The sequence below is a fragment of the Polistes canadensis genome, unplaced genomic scaffold, assembly GCF_001313835.1.
Source record: "Polistes canadensis isolate GaletaPanama2010 unplaced genomic scaffold, ASM131383v1 scaffold_225, whole genome shotgun sequence".
Taxonomy (NCBI): domain Eukaryota; kingdom Metazoa; phylum Arthropoda; class Insecta; order Hymenoptera; family Vespidae; genus Polistes; species Polistes canadensis.
In genome coordinates, this window is record NW_014569772.1 from 1 (window position 1) to 7788 (window position 7788).

At 28.9% G+C, this 7788-nt stretch overlaps 1 non-coding gene across 1 annotated transcript; it reads left to right on the forward strand.

The window, feature by feature from the left end:
* The first annotated feature begins 6291 nt into the window (after positions 1–6291).
* Trnah-gug lies at positions 6292–6363 on the forward strand. Its single transcript has one exon. It is a non-coding gene; the product is annotated as a tRNA-His (tRNA).
* Positions 6364–7788: the final 1425 nt, after the last annotated feature.

The window sequence follows — 7788 nt, forward strand, 5'->3', positions numbered from 1 at the left end:
ATGTGAAATGTATTTCATTTGTATTAGTGTTATAAGCAGTTGAGAGTAATTGGGTGAAAATGTTTTTAAGTCGTTTTTAAATTGTACGACCATAATCTGGCATATTATAACGGTTTGRTATTAGAATAGAATCGATATACTTTACATAGTTAATAATATTCCTTTCGGCGAGATGAGATATCTCTCTCGACCAAAAGTTAATAATTATTTTCAATGTAAAAAAAGCTCAGGATGTTTTACTAATCACAATTTTTATTTTCAGTGTTGTGTTAGGCTCGGTTAGGTTTTTATATTCATTTATAATCAGGGACGATTCTAATTCTATATCATTAATCGTTGTAATATGCCAAATTATGCGAATACTTTTCGAAACGATTGACGTTTTTGGTCAATGATTCTTTTCGTGCTCGCACGTAGGGAATGTCCGACAGTAGGCTTGAAGAAAGAAGAGGCTAAAAGCCGAAGAGGCCCCCACTTAATTGTGGCTCAAGAGGGCAACTATAGACTTAACGAGTTATTTTCAAATTCAACAGCATGGTTGAATCTTTTGAGAATAGCTCGTTGGTCATTTTTTATTGCTTGATTYTTCTTTGCTCGTCAATAATTTATAATGGTTTTTTAAGAATGGAATTAACTAACATAGTTTGCTGAATGTTTCAGGTTACCATCGTGGGATTTGCCACATACCCAACATCAAACATTATTTTTCCTAAAAATAAATCGAGTGTTAATAAAATTTCATTTTAAATGATATTACTTTGAAATCATGATAGAGTACAATACCATTCCCGAACACCCACTCCAATATCATATCATTTTCTAATTTCATATCATCCACACGTTCATCTTTTCATTCTTCATTTCATTCGTAAAAACTAATTATCTTATAATGTTTTTTTAATGATTCTTATACTTTTTCTTTAGGTATTAAGATTTAATCAATTATTGTTGAAACTCTTAATTTTAATTTTATTTTGTTTCAGGATATGATTAATTCAAATGCATTTGTAAGTATTGGATTTTCATCTAAAAAAAGGAACATCCTTTCGTTGCATTCATTGCATCTTTGCTAATTTAAACTAATCGTTCTTTTTTTCTCTTTTTCAGATTAGTTTCCAGTTTCTTTTTTCAATGTGTAGCGGGTAGATTGTTTCTTTGCGAAGAAAAGTTTACTTCAGGGATGCGACCCTGCCCACGCGAGCCATGATTTTCTCCTATTTCCCATTGATTGAGAGAAAATCATGTCCTTACCTAGAATTCCCCAACACCCCACCCCCTCACCAAACGAACCTATGTTTAATATTTTGTTGGCAGGATGAATTATGGAGACGATGCAAAATTCTTTTGATGACGAGAGGAAGGAGGGATCAAAAGTGAACTGAGTTATGGTAAAAATGGTAGTATTTTAATATGTTTATTACATTAATATTGAATAATGCACTTTCATGTTTTTACAAGTACCATAGATCAGTCCAAATTTTTACAAGTACCATGGATTAGTTGAAATTTGTACAGGTACCATAGATCAGTCCGAAAACGGATCAAAAAAGGACTGGAGTTCTGGTAAATCGTTGCAGAAAATAATTATTTCTATAAGTAAATGAATATTTTTAATCAGTTTATTGTTTCATATAACCAATTTCGTCTAAGAGGAAGGGGAAGTGGATTAGAAGATGACCAGAAGAGGACAGAGTTATGGTAAACGCTAATATAAAATAATTATTTCTCATTGTAGATGAAGTATTTTAATTCATTTATTGTTTTCCTCGTAGCATTGCACATGTATGATAGTAATTATTAATGCATTTTCTTTTTTTTTTTTACAGAAACCATCCTAAATTATACACATATATATATATATATACATTTTACAGATAAATCCTAAATTATATACATTTATTTTTATTACATTATATTTTAGGTAGATTGAAAAATGATTAAATATAAAATATTCATTAATTTTAATCTCCTTATGTGTAATAATTCAAATTATATTGAACTATATTAGTTTTCAATAAAAATCAGTGATGTAACTTGAGATTTTATTCAGATGCACTCCTCGTTTTCATTTTCTCATTCAGTTTTCAAACTTTTCTCTTCATTCTCGATAATAATTCATTGTAAGGATTTTTCAAATTAAACTCTTAGGGTGGGGTCTAAGAGTGGGGCTCATTAAAAAACGGTCTCTAGGTGATCATTTTCTTTGGTTTCAATTTAATTCGGATGGGGACATCTTCAGGATGCACATCCCGGGTCTTCGGAAGCGGTTACCTCCTCGTGGTTAGACCCGGGCAATGGATATTACTTTCCGTGTAATGTTTATCATATTTTAATATGTTACACATTCCATTACAAGTAAAATCTAGCCAAAGACCGCTTACCCATAAACATTATAATCGTAATTAGTTTCATTTAACTTCCTAATTGATATCATATTTCTTTACTACTTTACTTGGTTTCTTTCTATCCATTTAATATACAGAAACTAATTACTTTATAATGTTTMTTTAATAACTTTTATACATTTACAGGTAGTCCTGACCTAAAAATTCCATCACACACCTATTCTACTTCCTTCACTTCCTTTCTTTTCCTTTGTAGCAAGTATTCTCACATGAGTTAGCATGCATTCAAGTGAGTTTACTTAACTTTGAAGATGGAATAACTTTTAGATTTCTTTTTATTCGCGATTTGGTATGCATAGATTTGCATTTAGCAAAGGAACCGTAGCGACACGTAGTCAATTCGGTCGCTATCCGTTAGTCAGCCCTAACCCGTCTGCTGTTAGCACAAAGGCCAATTCGTCTTGTGAAGCATAAGTTCCTCGTAATATATTATTATTAGGATCGTTTGCTTTTTTTATTCGTGATTTGGTATGCATAGATATGCATTTAGCATAGAGACCGAAGGGGACATGTGGTCGACTCGGTCGCTATCGGTTAGTCAGGCCTCACACGCTTGCTGTTAGTATAAAGGCCGATAGTAGCGTGAAACCTTGGTTTCTCGTAAAAAATATTAGACTCAGTGGATTAGTCCGATCGGGTGGGAAACCACTTAAAACAAAAATCGTGACAAGTTCCATCTTAAAAGGTCTACTTTTTCCAATTCCTTTTAATATTTTCTTGGCAGGATTGATTATGATGCTAAATTCTGTCCAAGAGAAGAAGGAAATGGACTAAAAGTGGACTAACTTATGGTAAATGATAATAGAAAATAATTATTTCTATAGGTAAATGTGTGTGTGAACTTTTTTAATCAGTTTATTCTTTCATAGAACCAATTTCGTCCAAGAGGAAAGGGAAGTGGATTAGAAGATGACCATAAGCGGACAGAGTTATGATAAACGTTAGCAGAAAATAATTATTTCTATAAGTAATTGAATATTTTTAATCAGTTTATTGTTTCATATAACCAATTCCGTCCAAGAGGAAGGGGAAGTGGAAAGAGTTATGGTAAATGGTAACAGAAAATAATTATTTCTATAAGTAAATGTGTGTGTGTGTGTGAATATTTTTAATCAGTTTATTGTTTCATATAACCAATTTCGTCCAAGTGGAAGGGGAAATTGATTAATTAAAAGATGACCATAAGTGGACAGAGTTATGGTAAACGTTAGCAGAAAATAATTATTTCTATAAGTAAATGTGATTATTTCTAATCATTTTATTGTTTCATATAACCATTCCGTCCAAGAGGAAGGGGAAATGAATTAAAAGATGACCATAAGTGGACAGTGTTATAATAAATTGTATTAGAAAATAATAATTTCTCATTGTAAATGAAATATTATATTTTAATTCGTGGCTTCTTGTTTTGTTTTTAAGATTACGTCCAATAGTTGATTGGAAACTGATCAAAAGTGGGCCGAGTTATTGTTAACAGTCGTATAAAATAATTATTTTTACGAATAAATGAAATACTTTGATATCTCAATTAATATAATGCATAATCTTGTTTCTTTTTTAGTTTCGTCTTCAGTTTATTTCAAGTCAACACTTCAATGGGTAGCGGGTGGATTTTTTCTTAGCAAAGGGCGCCATTTGCTAAGAAAAAATTTACTTCAGGGATGCGACCCTGCCCACGCGAGCCTTGATTCTATCTTACCCCCCAAAGATAGAACCATGTCCTTCCCTATATGAAGTATACTCATATGAATTAGCATGAATTCATGTGAGTACACTTTGYTTTTTAAAGTAAAMCCCTTTATACATTTTTTTTGTATTTTTTTAATTTTRCTTTTTTTTTAACTCGCGATTTTGCAAGCATAGCTATGCATGCACTTAGCATAGGAACTGAAACTGCATTGTATGGGATGTCTACCAACGTTTTTTGTCAGTCAAGCCCAAGGATTAAATTCCTCAAGCTTGCTATTAACACCGGTGTCGGACTGTACGTGCAGCGTAAGTTCCTCGTAATAATAATAATAGTCAGTAGATTAGTCCAACCGTTGGGAAAACACTTAAAAAAAAAATCGTAAAAAGTTTTACTTTAAAAGGCCCATTTTTCCTCTCCTTCCCTTTCCTTCCCTTTCCTTTGTTTTTTGTTGTTGCAGGTTACATAGGAGGAAGACCATACTAGGACTTAGTTATAATAAAATATAGTGTAACGTAAAATTATTTGTATAATTAAATTTATAATTAAATGTATTATTTTAATTTGTTTATTTGTCTCCCCGTAACATTGCACGCATGTGATAATTATTCTTAATGTATTTTATTTGTTCATAGATTCCATATAACAACCCATAATTGCATACATTTTGTATTACTTTACTTTTTTTTATGTAGATTGAAAATTATTATCTATAAAATATTCATTAATTGTAATCTTCGTATGTGTAATTATTAAAATTATATTAAAGTGTATTAATTTGCAATAAAAATCATTAATGTAACTTGAGATTTTTTTTTCAGATGCACTCCTCGTTTTCATTTTCTCATTCAGTTTTCAAACTTTTCTTTTCATTCTCAATAGTAATTAATTGTAAGGTTTTTTTAAATTAAACTCTTAGGGTGTGGGCCTAAGAGTGGGGCTTATTAAAAAATGTTCTCTAGGTGATCATTTTCTTTGGTTTCAATTTAATTCGGATGGGGACATCTTCAGGATGCACATCCCGGGTCTTCGGAAGCGGTTACCTCCTCGTGGTTAGACCTGGGCAATGGTATTTTACTTTCAGTATAATGTTTAACATATTTTATATATGTTACACATTCCATTGCAAGTAAAATCTAGCCAAAGACCGCTTACCCATAAACATTATAATTGTAATTAGTTTCTTTTAACATCCTAATTAATATCATATTCTTTTATTCCTTTCCTTGGTTCCTTTTATCCATCTAATATACAGAAACTAATTACTTTATAATGTTTTTTAATAACTTTAATGTATTTACAGATACCAGGTAATAATCCAAAATTGTTGACATTTAATTATAATTTTACTTTTTTTTTTTTTCCAGAAGATAATTCATTTCAATGTATCTGCAAGTGCACCTTTTAAAATGATTTTCCTTTTTTTTTTTTTTATACAAGTCCAACGTGAAACGATCAAGAATTATTTGAATTTAATTTTTCATTGTTTTTTTTATTTCACAGAATAAGATTAATATTTTAATAAACGGTGTACTTCAATAAATTATAATTATTCGTTTATACTCAGTCGCGATCTATAAAAAAAACATTGCACTCGATGCATTCATTGCATCTCTTTTATAATTAATTATATTTATTATAATTAATATAAATATTATTTAATGTGTGTTTGTATATATTGTTACTTATAAATTTCATCTATCAGTAAAAAACTTTTCTCTTAAAACCCCGTTTACTATGCAACACCTTTTATACACGTGTAATACTGCGCAATCTATACGTAGGGGTTTGGAAAGAAGAAAACTGTCTTATCGACGGGATTACTGTTGACCGACATTACCGACGTTGTATAAAGTGTTATCTACTTTCAGGCGCTACGTAATTTCTTCTTCATTTTCATACATTAATATAATAACAAATGCATTGTTAATGAAATCTATTATACGAGAAAACAATATCTCGAACAAAATAAAATAATTAATAGTGAATATTCTTATATACACTTTCAATGTATAATTCTAATAAAAAAAAAATTAAAATATCGAAATAAATTAATAAATTTAAAAAGATTTTGATTTAATTAACGAAACACACACACACAATTAACGAGATCAATATAAACTCGTAAGATTTGCTTCAGTTAACATCGAGTTGGCTTATGTGACGTACTTTTGCAAACAAATATCAACTCTTCCAGTAGCCGTGATCGTCTAGTGGTTAGGACCCTACGTTGTGGCCGTAGTAACCCAGGTTCGAATCCTGGTCACGGCAATGTTGAGCTTTCAAGCTCGCATTGTCACGGTGGAAGATTATTTTTTATTTATTTTTTTTATTTTTTCTTACTTTCACGATATTTACCATTATCTTTATCGTTAAATATGATTACGTAAAAATTTTTTTTAATATATTATTTATCCCCATTTTATTTTAATATAATTTTCGCGTGACAATTTAATGATAAAGAAAAATAGAAAAAATAATAATAATAATATATGAATCGTTCCTTAATGAACAATGTAATTAATAATTTGCATAATTGGGTGTATAAACAAAAAAATGTACTCGAAGTATATAATTATTATTATTATTATTATTGTTAATAACATCGTTTCTCTTGGAATCGTTAGAAATTTATTCTTCATTTTTAATTAATGTACTTTTGTTTTACGACATGTAAAATTATATATCTATTTTTTCTTTTCTAGTATTGTTTTCTAAGATCTTGAACAAAAAAAAAAAAATGTTTTTCCCCTCTTCTTTCTTGAACGATGAAGATTTTGACGATAAAAGGAATCATATATATACGTGCATGTGCAGTATCTCATAATTTTCCATTCTTACGACGCGTGCAATTATTATTATTATTATTATTATATCTTTTATATTTATATTGTTACGTAGAATCGTAAAATTGATTATATCTTAATACTTCTTAAAACTATTTCAAAATTCTTCGAAAATAAACATTGTAACGATAAAAAAAATATATAACGTTTCAATAAAAAATATTTCAAATTGTTTTACAAATGATAATAAAAATTATATGATTAATCGTATATATTGTAAATAATTAATAATTACTTTTGTTGTGTGTAATATTAAGATCTTTTTTGTATTTGATTTATTAATTAAATATTTTGTAATATTTTTGTTTTTTATTCTATTCTTTTTATAATTAATTTCACTCACAACTGTATAGAATATAATATTCAAATAAATCAAATAAAACGTGATAACGTAGGAACAATTGCAAAATTTGTGAAATAATATTGACCAGGAGTTCGTAATTATTTTCATTATTCGTGGTCAACGATTGAAACAACAAAAATTATCGTTGATGACCTTTGAACTATATAACGTACAATGTTCTCTCTTTTTATTCTTCTATTTTTCTTTTCCTGCATTGTTCTCATATTTATCTGATTCATTTTATATATCTTTTATATAAAAATTCATTACGATAACTTTGTTAAATCAAATCATCTTTTAAACTCATCCACACACACACACACACACACAGACACACTTTCTTATTTATTCGTAAATCAAATAATTAATATCATTTATAATTTTTAATGTGTGTTTAATTGCATACATTTCAACAAATTTTATGTTCTCGTTGTTGTTCATGATTAAAAATAATTTTCGTTTGTCTGATCGATTAAAAAGACTTTATTTGAACGAATAAAAAAAAAG